Genomic DNA, 15,149 nt, shown 5'->3' on the forward strand with positions numbered 1-15,149 from the left:
CCAGCTTTTGTGCAGCTGCCACTGCTGCTGACTGGCTTTTGTACGAAAGAGTCATTGGCAATTTGTTGTTTTGCCCTGCATTTCCCAGAGTAAGAGCCCTTACAATGAAAAGATTCTGAAGCTAGTCACCTAAGCTGTCCCAGGTCATCTCAGAAGTTGGTCTGTTTGCAAGAAATGACTACAACACCTGAGAATCCATTTCCAGTTTATGGAAACTTTGGGGAGTTAAGAGAGCTGAATTCAGGCCTGGACTAAACCAGAAAAAAAGCAAGCACAGAGCCTGAGGAATTAACTGCTTTGTGTGTTGTTGAGACCTGAAGATGCAGGATAAGAGAGTGCACTGTAAATCCAAAGGTATTCTTGAGTATCCTGATCACTTCCCCTCAAGACCTTCACCCTTCACTACTACTCGTCATGCCTTAACTGCTTCTCCATCCTACTCCTCCTTCCTCTTTATGGGATTGGACAACAGGTAATATATTTTGAAAGACCCCTTGCCAGCTTGTTTTAAGCTTCAAATTGGAAGCAACCCCAGTTTTTATCTGTGGCACTCTATAGCTCAGCTTTGGTGTTACCATTCATGTTCATATTACATTATTTGCATTATGAATGAAATCTGTCTTGGTGAAATTAGGGCATCTGATCGTAGAGGCACTGTGCAGCAACACAGCAAAAATACTATCTGAAAATAAAATACAACTACGATTGGACTTGGACTCATTATTTTTGAAAGCTCATTTCAAGCATCTAGATGTACAGCTCAGTGGGAATGTAGCTTGCTTGATTTAGGGAGCTAAGACTCTGACTTGTTACCATTATGGCAGCACAGGCAATTTTATTCTTTTTATTTTTAAGCAGAATAACTGCAGTGCTTGAGGCTTTCAGCAAAGAACTAGGAAATTTAGGCAACCAAAAAATAATGGAGGGCTTGATCTTATATAGTTGTGGTTTGCAGGGGGGGAAGAGAGGACAGAAAAACCTGATGATGCATTAATGACAGCTCCACTGCACAGGCTCTAAATGTCCTGCCAAATATAAATGTCCAGCCAAAATAAGGCCCACAAGACAGGAGGAGAAGGTAAACACATCATTTGTGAATTTTGTTTATCTTTAAATCCTTAGGAGGATCTGAATTCATAGAGTGATGGATGTTTAGACAAGGACAGTATTTCCACAATGAACACTGCAGAGATGCAGGGAGTTCTATGTGTATGTTAACTCTAAATGAACCTGCTCAGCAGCCTAGCTGTAGAAGCACTGAGCATTGCTCAGGTAAATTTACCTTGATTCTTGAGTAACTTAGCTTCTTCATAGCAAGTCAGAAACGTAAACTGTAAACATATGTAGAGATAGCATTCTGAGGAGATCATCATTTGACCCGTATTTTTTATTCTTAGCTTACTTATTGCTCCCCTTCTCTTGTCCTGTTATTCAAAGATCTATAAAACAGACTAATTTCTGTTCAGCATATACCACAGCACTGAGGTATGAGGAGGCAAATGACCATTTCTAATGTCATTTTCTTAATATAATGCACAAAAACTCTCAGGTTTAAGTAATATTGCCCAGGGGATGCATCAAATTTTTAACAATTCCATTTAATAGTAGCTAAGCACATGTTAAATGTAACACTTTCACTGATGTCCTTTGCCTTTATTTCTATAGGCAAGATCAAATTAGTCATTAAGATTCTGAAGTGCTTGTATTGAACATATTTTTACTTTCACACAATATATCATGCATCAGATTTGGTCTTTAGACCAGAACAATATCCAATTTTACTTGCTCCTAAGCCTTCTGAAGTTTATCTTACCCAAGATATTGTAATGTGTATTTTAGTTTTATGCTGCTTGCCAGTGAATTTCTTTAGTTGTGGAAGAGTGGTCAAAGACAGCAGTTAACTTGATTATACGGACTGATTGAAGATGGTGAAATATTTTGGGAATTTTGTGAGTGATGATAGATAAGGTCCTAAAAGTGTGTAGCTAAATGATAATTCAAATTAAAGTTAAGACAGTCTAAAACAGATTCACTTTGCATTCAGTAACAAATGTTGCCTAAAATGTTACTTAATTTACTGATGGCATGACTGATCATGAAATGTAGGAAAAATGAAATGGATAATATAATGGGAGACATATACCCAAGAGAATAACTGATAACCACAACCACTTCAACAAACAACATGGTCATATATAGAATGAACCATCATAACTGTAACCAGGGTTAGTCAGAAGTTTAAAAACTGAACTATGATTTCTTCTCTCATTTGGATTCTTCATAATGCACCAGTGGCTCAGGATATTACATTCACTATATTGAGGAAGTATAGATCATCTGGATGAATGGATATATCTGTGCTTTCAGTTTTTCCCTGAAACTGAACACAGTGACTCAAAAACAAAGTCACCCAGGAGTGAAAATGGTTCACACTGCCTATGGTATACTGGCTTTTCATTAGGTGGTTCTGCACTTCTGAAAATCTCTTTGCCATCCATTATCCCAAATTGCTTTTAATATACAGCACAATTTAATCAGGACAGTGAATCTAATATTACTTTTTTAGAGTTTGGTGATAGGCTCTTTATTTCTGAGTGGTTTTATTACATGGTATCTTTCACTTACATCAAAGTAAAAAGCTAAAATGTCAGTTTCACACTGTTTTTTAAAAAAGATCACTGAGACTTGTTTAGCTGTTGCATTTTCTTTTTGTAATTATTTCAATACTCCTTAATCACCTGGTACTTAGAAGGTTGGGTTTTATGTTTTTTAATTACATGTTCCTTTAGGAGAGATTAAAAAAAAGTTTGGAAAAAAATGACAGCATTAACCACTTCAAGATTTTAGCAAGTTTCGTAATGCAAGTAAAAATAAAATGGATTCTTTAGAGGTTTGTCTTGTGGGAATAGAACAATTATGATTCATCTTTGAATAAAAGAAGGCATTGTATTTTTGTTAGCTGAATAATAAGACAATAAAATCTTGGTATGGATTAATCTGTTGAAATGCAATGTTTTTTCTACTTGGAGGACATTTTTGATAAAATATTTATAGCTTAGGTGGTTCTGACAGAAAGGGATTTATAGTAATGGATGTAAAATAGAGAAACTAAAGGAGATTTCCACTGAGGAAGAGAGAGCAAAGAGAAAGAAAGAGATTAAAGAGAAAAGGGAAAAAAGGGGAATCATACTGTCTTCTGGAAAAGAAAAAAAAAAAACAAACCAACAATCAGAAATGATGTGCAGAGAGATAAAGATGAGGGAATGAGTTATAAGAATGAGTAAGAATAGGGAAAACCAGCAGGGGATGAGGATATGAAATTCAGTTAAGTTAACATAGTACACATTGAAGCAACAACACTGAAGGATGTATGAACAAATATATAAAGTGAATTTTTCTTCACAGCTCTCAGGTCTTTGATGTGAAGGAGTTCTGTAAATGCAAAGAAAGATTATCACCTGGAAATTATCAGTTGGTCAAAACAACTTTTAAACGGAAAAAAAAGGGATGAAAAAGTGAAGATATAAAACAGTTAATTGTAAAGAGAATCAACCATATCTATGGAAAAAAGTGAGAGGGGGGAGTGAATTGAAAGAAAATAAGTCACCAGTACTGCTGTATCAAAACCAAAGAACAGTGAGAAACCAAGTGCAATGGAAGTCTGTGTAAATCCATCTCTTAAATGTGTAGGGGACACGGTTTCAGAGTAGTGTTTCTGTTGGAGAACGGCTTGCAGAGAGCAAACCCATAACTCCCTGCAGGAGCTGGTCGCAGCCACCTGAGGTAAACAGAGGAAAAAACCCAGGGTACAGTTATGCTAACAAAGGACTGTTATGTTAACAAAGAGAGAAACTGAGGTACATTATGGCCTTGAACGGCCTTGGGAAAGAAAGCAGGCCAGAAGAAGGAAGGTGCTCTGACATACCTGAAATGCCAGAAAGGGCTGGGATATTATAATGTAACCTTTTACATGTATCCAATAGATTTTTGAGTAGTATGCATGATTATTGTGGAGTGCTTATATAAGGTGTGATTTCTTTCAATAAAGTTGAAGCTTGCTCTGTCATTCACATTGAATCAGCTGCTTGCTTCCTCCGCCCGCCACATGTTTCCATTTTGATAAGTGCCACATTGGAACCTTTTAGCAAAAATGAAATGATGTGACTTTTTAAGCTTGGTTTAAAATATTTTATGATAACCTGATCTTTGTTTTCCTCATCAAAAGCTTTTAAGAAAATGTTACTGAAAACAAAATCAGTGATTCAAACGATCACTCAGTGGGTAATACAGAGAGAACTTGACAGACGGACCAGAGGACCAAGCAATGTTTAATGAAGATGAGGTCAAGTGTACACTCCTGTTGGAGTATAGGAAAGCTAAAAGACAGACCTAGGAAGTACACAACTAATGATGCTACCACATAGAAAGTGAACTGATCATATACCAGGTTGAGTAAAGAATAAAAAAATGCATGAGATAGTGCAGAGTCAATATAAAGTAGAGTGGTGACTGGAGGAGGAGAAGGATTAACATAGTACATTTTACAAGAGGCGAAAGCAGAGTGGAAAGCAAGAAAGTGAAATAAAATCAAGCAAACAGGAACAAGACAAAGGAACTTCTCTAACTCTGGGCAATGAGAGTGAAGATCTTTATAAACAAGAACAACTATTGCCTTGTTTGCATTGAGGCTTTCTTATCGTGATTTTCTTGGGTTTTGACAAGTAGAATCTGTCACAAGGCTACAGCTTGGGTGACATTTCAAAAGCATGCGACTTGAAGTCAGATATTGTTCCTGCTACAAATTCCACCATACGCTTCCCCTGCGACTTTAAGCAGGTAATTTCGCCATAGAGGCTCAATTTGAAATTCAATTAAATTTTATGAAGTGCTGTAAGATTCTTAGATCAAGGATGAAATAAGACTGCAGTATCATTTATTGTATTTTGCTGTTTCACTGAGGCTGTGAGGGGCTGTTTAACAGTAATATTTCTTGCTTGGAAAAGAGCTTGCTTATAGGCTTCATGATATGTAAACAGAAGAAGCAGGTGGGACAAATTTGCGGTAGGGTTAGACACATGGAACAATTACCAGCTATAAAGTGTAAACATGAGATAATTAAAGTCAGCATAAATTTTACCAGACACTGTATTTATTGGTTGGAAATAACCAGTTATTGTCCATAAAAGGAAAAATAGGTAATCATCAATACAGGTATTGCAAAGCAGATATTCCTGAAGAACTAAGGACCAAATTTTGCTCATATTCATATTACTGTGATTTAAACAATACTAAAGACATAAGTAAAGACCAGTTTTATCTTAGCATAACTAAGTCAGAATTTACTGTCCTGTTCAGTCTTTCCTCCTTACAGACACAAATGTCTCAGGAATTTTGACAACTAGCAATTGATTATCTTCCTTTAATTTTTGAAAACAGCTATTCCAAGAAGAGATTTACTATCAAATTCAACAAGAATGGGGAGGATACTTACACACTATTTTTGGCTGAAGTGAGACAGTGTAAAGTTGACTGCATTTTCCATGTATTTAACATACTCTTTTTAAATCAGTAGTTAATAACATGAAGTAAAAAAAATTCTTTTTAAAATGCATGTTTTCAATTTGCAGCTAGGAAACCATAACATATCATACATGCGTGACCTAAAAGCTGCGGTTTTTGTGCCCTTTTGTCCTATCACTGACCTTATAAATAAGTATTCATAGATATTCAGCATTAAGTACTCGTGTTTAGAATTAGTATTAGTGCATATTTAGAACTCATTAAACAAGTGCAAAAATTAGAGACATTTGTTATAAAGACTATAGCTTAAAAGTGACTTCAGTTATGAAGCAGAAATATTCAGGGGCTTGGACTGAAAACCTACACCTTGTAGGTATTTTTAGAATAATGTTAATTTGACAGCAATTTTATCCTGCATCTATAGTTTATTAATGTCTTAAAGTTAATAAGTAAATATTCTCATTAGAATTATATCATGAATGATATCTCCTCACAGTTCCAAAATTTCATTCTTCAGTGTATATATATTAAAGAATATGTGATATTGAAAGACTGCTAGAAGGATACATACTTAGTCAAGATGATACAGTCAGATTGACACCAAACACATAGAAGACAAAGCTAAAAATTAAACAAGCCAAAAATCACTTACATTCACATTTCTACAAATACACATATATAAAATATGTGGAAATGTACTTTTGTGCTAATTTAACTAAAATGAAGGAAAATCGTATTTCTTCCTGCAACGTGTAGGTATCAGAAAAGGCAGAAAGTTGAAGTACGTCCTGTTTTCTCCTTACAGACTTTAACTTTTGTGAAACATAGTGACTAATATTGTTATAAGGATTTTACCTTAGTTATTAACTGTGTGGTTATTTAAAACAAAAGGACATCCCTTTATTCATTATAGTCAGGTTTACTTATTAGCTTATTTCTGCTAGTTAGGAAGCAAAGGAAAAGGGATGAGGTATACCCTGTACAGGATAAGAAGCAAAAATCCTGCTTTTACCTGTGCAGTAGTCACATGTCACATGGTTCACCACAAAATAAATCAACTCATTCATCTGGCTTTTTGCAAATCAATCCAATTATCAGAACCTTTTTGTTAACATTAAATATATGCTAAGCTATTTGACAGGTCAACTGTGCCCTGTAGGCTGTTTACAAGTACTTTTTTATGGCTTTTGGCTAATAGTCACTCATGTTGTGATTATTCATTGAAATGTACTCATCTGCTGCTGTACCTGGATCACTAAGGCCGCTCAGACTGGGAAGTAGAAGGAATAATTTCTGAAATTCTAGCAGTCAGTGCTAAAATTTCACCTAACCAGATTCAAACCCACTTTTAAATATGCATCCTTAATCATCTTAATATATAAGCTTATCAAATACTAGAGCTTCATAAACAGCAGAATACAAAGCATATAAAATCATCTGTGCATAAAGATGATTTGCTATTTCCTTTCCCCTTAGCCTATAATCCCTTACCAGTAATACAGCTGTACATAATATATATAGATGTATAGCTATATAATTGTGTGATTTTGCATAGGGCATTCTTCATCTACTCAGTTGCTTGCAGCTAATGGGCTGTAACAATCTTCTTTAACAAACTGTTTGGAACTAACACTCCTACCAAGTAATCTTCTCTCCCACCCTAATATTAAATCGTGCATGACAGCTTAATTATGAGTGCTACTTATGGGGCTGCCACAGCTGAATGGTGTCCACCAGGGAAGTCTTCTATAAACATCTGAAACAGGACAGTAGTGTTGAAGACTACAAACACTAGAATGGAGCTGGATGGTAATATAATCTTTCCTTTAGAAATAATATTGAACATAAATTGTGTGAATCCACAAGGGCAGAACAACACACTTTGTGTATAATTACAGTTACTACACGTTATTGGTATTTTTAACGTACCTCCATGAAGATGAAAAACTAACCATTGTATCATGAATCCACACTGACAGAATCAAAGAGAAGATCAGCTAGGGAAGCAGAATTTAGAAAAGTTTTGATAAGAAGTTAGAATTGATGCCATTGCATCTTAAGGCTTCTATACTTACTGAAATGTGATTTGTTTCCACCTAAATACCTGTGTCATTGTAAATAAAACATCATTATGATTTCTGACTTTAGTTATTTCATAGACAGTTGCATCCTTAAAGGCATTATTAAAAGAATTCAAGGCTGCTGGTACATATTTACTGTAGCGTACTCTTCAGGAGCTTCCATTTGGTTTTTAATATTTTTAAGATATTAACTTGAAAGCAATTTTCCCCTTCTAGTAAAAGGATATTATTTGGGTGTTATTCCCTCTGCAAAATTGTAATTCTTGAAGCAGTTCACAGAAAGTAAATGTTTAATACACTGTTGAGCTGCATTATTTTGTTTGGTTGTACTGTCTACCAACACAAATCAATACTTTAGTCTGAGAAAAAAATCTTTTAAGATCAGTTTAAAATCTGCTGGGTTGAGAACAGCCTTTGCCCCTCCTGGGCCCTGCATTGTCTGGGGGCTGTGGGGGGGCTGGCCCAGAGCTGCCTGGATGCTGCAGAGGCACTGGGTGCCATAATGGGCTTTGGAGGAGACAAGGGGCAGCCCACACTGGTCATTCTGTGACTGGAGGACTGGATCTTCCTTCCTTGTGGGGCCTCTCTATAGATAGGAGAAAGGTTGTGCTGAGCCCAGACTCGCAACTGCTTCCCTTGGCTGCAGGATGGACAAGAGGTGGGGGATGAGGTCAGCAAAGGTGTCCACACAGTGAGAGGCAGATGGCATGTAGCCTGCAGGAGGAAAAGCCTGGTCTTGTGAAGGAAAATTTGAGAGAGCAGCTCCCAGGGAGGAGGAGTCATGATCCAGGCCCATAGGGCAATGGCCTTGGGATGCAGCTGTGGAAGGAGTACACTATCAAGGCTGGAAGCTTGCTGACAGGTGATCTGGGACTGCTTCCACTATAGATGCCCCCAAGAGGCAAGACCCTTGATCTCCTCTGCAGCCCCATGAAGTGGAAGTATTGTGTCCACCTCAAGACACGATGTGGGTGGGTGTTCTCTCTCCAGGAACAGCAGGCTCTCCAATCTTTTGTTTCCACTGCCCCAGGAGAGGACAGCAGCTCCTCGCCCTGTGGAGATGAAGCAGCTCAGGCCATCAGCACCACTGCCAGATGTGTCCAGAAGGCAGATAGTGTGAGTACCCCCATACCGTGTCAAGATCTGCAGCTCTACCTTTGTCCAAGAAGCTCCTGCTCTGTGGGGCTACAGAGGACTGGGGCAAGAGCCACACCTTCAAATATATCCATGAGGTAAAAAAACACTTCCATGCCCTGTGAGGAGGCAGAGGCCCATGTGTAGGACTGCAGGCAAGGGCTCTGGCCCAGCCAGTGCCACAGTGCTCAGGGTCAAGTAGCTCAAATGGAGCCTGAGCACCTTCACTCCCCACAGCCTTGATTGGCCTCAATTTCCTGTCAAACTGGGAAAACTGGGGACATTTAAATGGTTTCAAAGACTCCACCACCTTCCCAGGGATGAAGGTGAGATTGGCCAGCCTGTAGTTCTCTGGATCTTCCTTCTTGCCCTTCTTGAAGATAAGAGAGATTTTTGATTTCTTACAGACCTCAGTGACTCTCCCACCATGACTTTTCAAACATTGTTGAGAGTGGCCTTGCAATGATATAGTTGGCTCCATCTGTACTTGTGGTGCATCCCAGCAGATTCCATGGCCTTATGCCTGTCAAGTTTGTTTAAATGTTCCTCTATTGAGAAAGACGGGAGGATATAAAAATGAAGAAAATAGCTTCATTTCACAAAAATTCTAAAACAATTTTTGAACTTTTTATTCCTAGAAAAATGTAAGTAGTTAAAATTGCTACTTTTCCTTTTAAGATAGTACAAAAATAGGGTCAACAAAATAAAATGTCTTATTGCAGTAGAAAACCAAATAAGAATCAAATCATAAGAAAATACACTTGGTTCGCAGGTTTTCTTATAATCCTTTTCATTTATCTTATATGGAATAAAAATCCATGTGATATATTAGATTTTAAAGCAATAATTCTTCCAAGCACACTATAAAAATCAAGGAGAACAATAAGTATGTATGTGTTAAAATTACTCCCAGTTTTCATCCATAGTGGTAGAACCTATATCTGTGTTGTTAATCACTAGACTGTCACCATTCAGGTGCGTCTATATGACCTTAATGACCTTAATGTCTTCAACAAGGTGTGAACACATGCTTAAAAGCAGGAAGAGACAACTGAGCAACATTAAGGCTAAATAAAATACACTGTAAAGCTGGAGACACTACAAAGTCTCCTAGAGCAAGGATGCTGTTGCAGGTATAGGAGCTGGCAAAAATGAAGTAAAATTAGTATGGTGTTAATGTGATATGTACGCGCCTCTTTAAGTCCAACTTGCCCTATATGCTTGATATTGCCAGGTGCTTACAACAGACTGACAGGTGAAAGTCCTTTTTTTAAGTTGTGTTGGAAGAAATCATAGATCTCAAAGAACATTTGTGTTTCAAAAGATAACCTACTTATCTCAAGAATTTTCTTCCTCAGATATCTAAGTGTGCAAACTTTCAAATGTATGAATTACCAGTAAAGATGAAATATTTCAATTTTACATAGCAAAAGTGAGTGTTAGTAATAATAAAGACTGATGCTGTAAAAGTGCTAAAAACCAACATGGAAATAGATTTTAATAACAAACTGTAGGTACAACACACTTTGGCTCCTACAAAACAGATCACAATTCGTATGTGATTCTGTGAATTTCTTTTTACCACAATCTTTTCATAAAAGCTGGTTAAAATCTTTGAAAACCAGTTTAACATATCAGTGTAGTTCTGTGTTAAAATTATTATTAAATGAAACTGGTTAATATAATTTATTAAAGACTATAATTCTCATTATGTATATAGTTAAAGTAATTAGCTCACACCATATTTATATTAACATGTTTTTCTTAAATGAATCTATTGTTGACTGGACTAAATAATATTATATATATTAATATGCTTTATATATTTAAGACTAGAATGTAATGTAACTATTATAATGTATGTGTATGTATATGTATATAAATATATGAATGAAAAATTCAGAATATTCAAAATAAGATGCATTTATCCTTGGCCTTATAGGGCAGAAAAATGAGGCTTGTAATTTAGTGTTGTTATTATTTTGTTTTGTTTCTTTCCAACAGTTGACCTTGAAACGGGTTGCAGGTGACTAACATTCAAGCAGAGCAACTAAACAGTAATTATCTTCTCGAAGGACTAGTGGCAAATATGATGTGACTGGTTCCAACTAATGCTTATAACAATTTAATTGGGTTTTGAGACAATATAATGTGTTGTTTCAAGTACCACTTTTCTTCTAGATGGAAGAATTTTTAAATCGAAATATCTATATAGTTGTTTTATAGGAAAATAATTTCCTTGATAACATTTTAATTAAAAATAAGCAAACCTCCAAAATGCTCCTTACTAATAGTATTTCTCATACTTTCCGTACAATTTTTTAATGCAATCCTACATCATAACAATAAACTCCCCGGAAAGCCATTCTCACAATGAAATGGCAAAGAGGAAAGCAGGGAAGACATTTGATTTAATTAGTGATATCATTGTTGAGCCTTGGCTCCTCAGTAATTTGAATCTTCAATATTTTCTGCGACTGAACTCATGTTTTCATGATACTAAGATTTTTCCTCTAAAAGGAGGGTTAACTATTTTAATAGAATATATATATTTAATATTAAAGTTTAATTTTCATAGAAGATTATATTAAATAAGTGGAACAGTGTAAGATGACTGTAATAAAAAATTTTTACTGGTTGGTTTCTTTAGTTACTGGGTGTGCAGTCCCTTACTCAGTACAGTGCAGACTCTATATTAATTGGGGCAGGTGCCTGCAGCTGCCAGCTGTTGAGGACCCCGCTACAGTCATTAAGCTTAAAGTACATGCTTGTCAGTCAGGTCTAATGGGTATCATCATCTGGGGAGAGCCCATGTTCAAATCGAGTCATTCTGATAATCTCCATCTGAAGATACAGAGTGATTGGTTGGCTGGAAATACACCTTTAAAAGCATCACAGCAGTGATTCTAATGGATTTGTCATAGAGAGTTTTAGAGAGAGGTTAAAATCGGCTGTCATTACACAGCATATGAAAAAGGAATGAAATCCTTTGGTAGGATGATATGGTTTTGTTTAAAAATAACACTGAGCTTTTGCCTTTTAAAAAACATATTCCTGCAGCATTCAACTGGTTTTATACACGTTAAACTTTGTAATATTTAAACATAAGGAGAGGAAAATAATAGAAGGTGGTGTATGATTTTTTTTATGTTTTTTAATTGTTTCTGTGTTATACTATTTACTTGATCAACATCCACTCAGCAAAATGAAGGCATACTTATAGAAGGCGTAACTAGGACAACACTAATCTTAGCAGACACAACATTTGTGAAAGTTTTTTATGGAGAAGTAAAAGCACTTAAACTAATAAAAATGTTGTAAGCCTTGAAACAGCATCAAAAAATCAATAGCTTTTGTCCAGTTTTGAAGAGGTTTTTGTTTTCTACCATAGCAAAGAAGTCTACTTCTGAAACATATTTTCCTATTGTGTTAGATTTAATAAAATGGCTTAAAAATCTATGCAATGTATCAGAAAATAATAATCCTTCTACCAGGGCCATTCTTTAATTTTCCTGTGTGAAAACTTTCCCAGCTGGAACTCCAGGTGGATATGTGTGCCATAACAATAATATAGCAATAATGCAGGCTGCATTTACCCACACAAGCTTTGATGTTAAGCACATATTTTAAATGCTTGTTGTATTGCTGTTTTTAAATGCACATATATCTTTATTTACACAAAAGAACTAGACTAATATCTACAGGGATGATTGACTTGAATTCTGTTAAACCTAAATGTACAGTACTCTAACAAGCAATGCATCAATAAAAGATGGTTTTCTAGAAAAGCCAAACCAAATAAAAACTCTATCCTAGTATTCAAAGCATGTTATTCTTTATTATTACTTTGAATTAACAGTTTCTAACCCATATTCCACAAAATGTCATTTAGATAAACACTTTATCTTGTTTTTTTTCTTGCAAAATTCATGACAGTTAACCTTCTAACTTTATTGTCATTTTCATTAAGGACAAGTATGATTTTCTTAAATAGTAGCTGCCTTCTGTCTAAAACCATAGGAAAAAAAATTTGAATAGGATATATATTTCTAAATGAAGTTACCAGTTTCATAGCAGTTATGTGAAAGCTAAAATAAATCATTCCTTCTAATACAAAAAGTTATCACAAATCACATCCTCTGATTACAAGAAAAAATGAAGTATAATAGGCCATAACTTGTTTTAATATTATGTCCCAGCAGGCTGAAATGAGCTTTCTTATGAAATCAGAAGGATCCCTAATATAGATAGAATGTATTATCACAAGAAAAAAAGAAGTACTAAAATATAACGTAGCCATTTGTTTTAAGTACCAGATTGTGGAATAAGAATATGTCAGAACTCAATCACTATGTAGTGTTATATTAAGTTTTTATTTTAATCTGATAACGATTGTTGTAAATGTTGGTTCTCTGCAGAGATCAATGAAATAAAGAAACTACGATAGCAGGTTCCATTATGATATTAATGTATATCTTCTTAAATACAAATATTTATCTCACTTTTGCTTTAAAGTAATTATTTCTACTTAGTAATGGTTTATGTGAACTCAAAATTATCATATTGCAAAAGATTAATAGACTTATAAGGCACAATTATGTACTTCAGTCCTTAGTGAAATACCTGAAATGCTTTGCTAGTGCTACAATATTTTGAACATAATTTATTTCACCTGAAGATAGAAACTGAGTCAAAAGTTAACTTACACTTGTCCTAAACTTTTTATGCTTGCGTTCTACAACTCAATTTCATTAAAATATTCCTACTGAAAGCCATGTCAGATTTATTACTCTATTGCTGTTTTCTTTTGTTGTTGTTTCAGTAAATTAGTTACGCAACCCCTCAGAGCTTAAGCCCAAATAGAACAATTAACAGAAGTTCTATAAGGTAAATCAATAGAAATTAAAAGTCAAAAAAAAAATATTAAGAAGATAAAGCAGATAAAGCTGAGACAAAAATGTGCTCTAAATTCTTCAGAAATTAATTTCTCAAAATAAGGAGCTAATCTCTTACTCATATTACACTCGTTCATCCAAATGAAAGTAATGCTAATATCTGGAGAGCTCTGCTTCTGTATGGGATGGAAATTTTGCTGCTGAACTGTGCTGCTCAATGTTAAATTAAAAATAGACACAGTGTATAAAACTTCCCATGATTTATTTTATACTTCCAAGTCATTTTTCACACACTTCTTGTTTCTGCTTCCTATATTATGATCTTACAGACATGTTCTGTGTCCTCATACCTTATATTCCTGAGCTGGGACTGATACAGCCAATTGTGTTTCTGTTCTCAAGTGTATTCATATTTATAGAATAAAAGAAATGAGGATTTAATGAGGACTTTTTCAATATAGAAGGGTTTCTTTTTCAGAAACATTCTAAGAAACACTGTATTTCAGATAAACTCTTACTTGTTTCCAGTTAGTATTTATACACAATTTTATATGAAGATGCGAACCAAATGAACAAATACGACAACTGCAAACAAATATAACAAATATGAGCAATATGAACCGTACATATGAGGGGACACTTCAAATGACAAGTCAATTTTCAGTGACAGGACTACTTCTGAGAAATTATTTTGATCTAAGTTATTAATGGTTTTGAGTATGACAAACCAAAGGTATGCTCCCTCTGAAAATCAGATCCTATTAAGCTTTCTCAAAGATCATATCTTCAAAACATTTGTTATTTTCCAAAATTCTGATTTTTCGGTTTACTTGTCATTTAGTAAAACTGGGATAGAATATAGAAATGAAAATAGGAGAAAATTCTCAGGTAGCAGAAACAGCATATCTGTAGTGACATAGTGCAGTGCAGACACTACTGTCTTTGTTTATTATTATAGCATCATACCTGGCTAAGTGAAACACTAAATGGTTTTAATTCAAGTCCTAAGCTACTATCTGTGCTTGGGGCTGCCCAGACAGCACATAACCTAGATGTAGATTTCCTAGGAAGGTTAAGTATGGGCTTTTTTTTCTGAGAATTCAGACCTGTGGGCTATCTAAAAGAAAAATAAAGCTATGCTGCTGTGCAGGGATTGAAAATTATGTTACTGTCTTACTAAAATTCATGCTGCAAGTCCACCCCCTCATTTGACTCAAACCAGGGACATGACCCTATTGTCACTTGCGTCACAACTGAAGTCTCCTGCGATGCAGCTGTACCAGCCTGCTACAAGCTCATGCAAGAACCTCGGAGACAGAAGTACACTGTTTCAAAAAGACATGCCCTGAATTTCAATTTTGAGATTATTCTGGAATATATGAGAAACTTTAAAAAAAGACTTTAAGCACACCGCAAAAAGATAAAAGCTGAAAGAACTGCAAATTGCAGTTGCCCCATTAAATCTGCAGTTATCTATCACACAAGTAAATCTACAATTATATATTTGTATAAAGTTCTG

Source organism: Athene cunicularia (assembly GCF_003259725.1).
Source record: "Athene cunicularia isolate RWA chromosome 2 unlocalized genomic scaffold, athCun1 chr2_part1, whole genome shotgun sequence".
In the NCBI taxonomy this organism is placed as follows: Eukaryota; Metazoa; Chordata; class Aves; order Strigiformes; family Strigidae; genus Athene; species Athene cunicularia.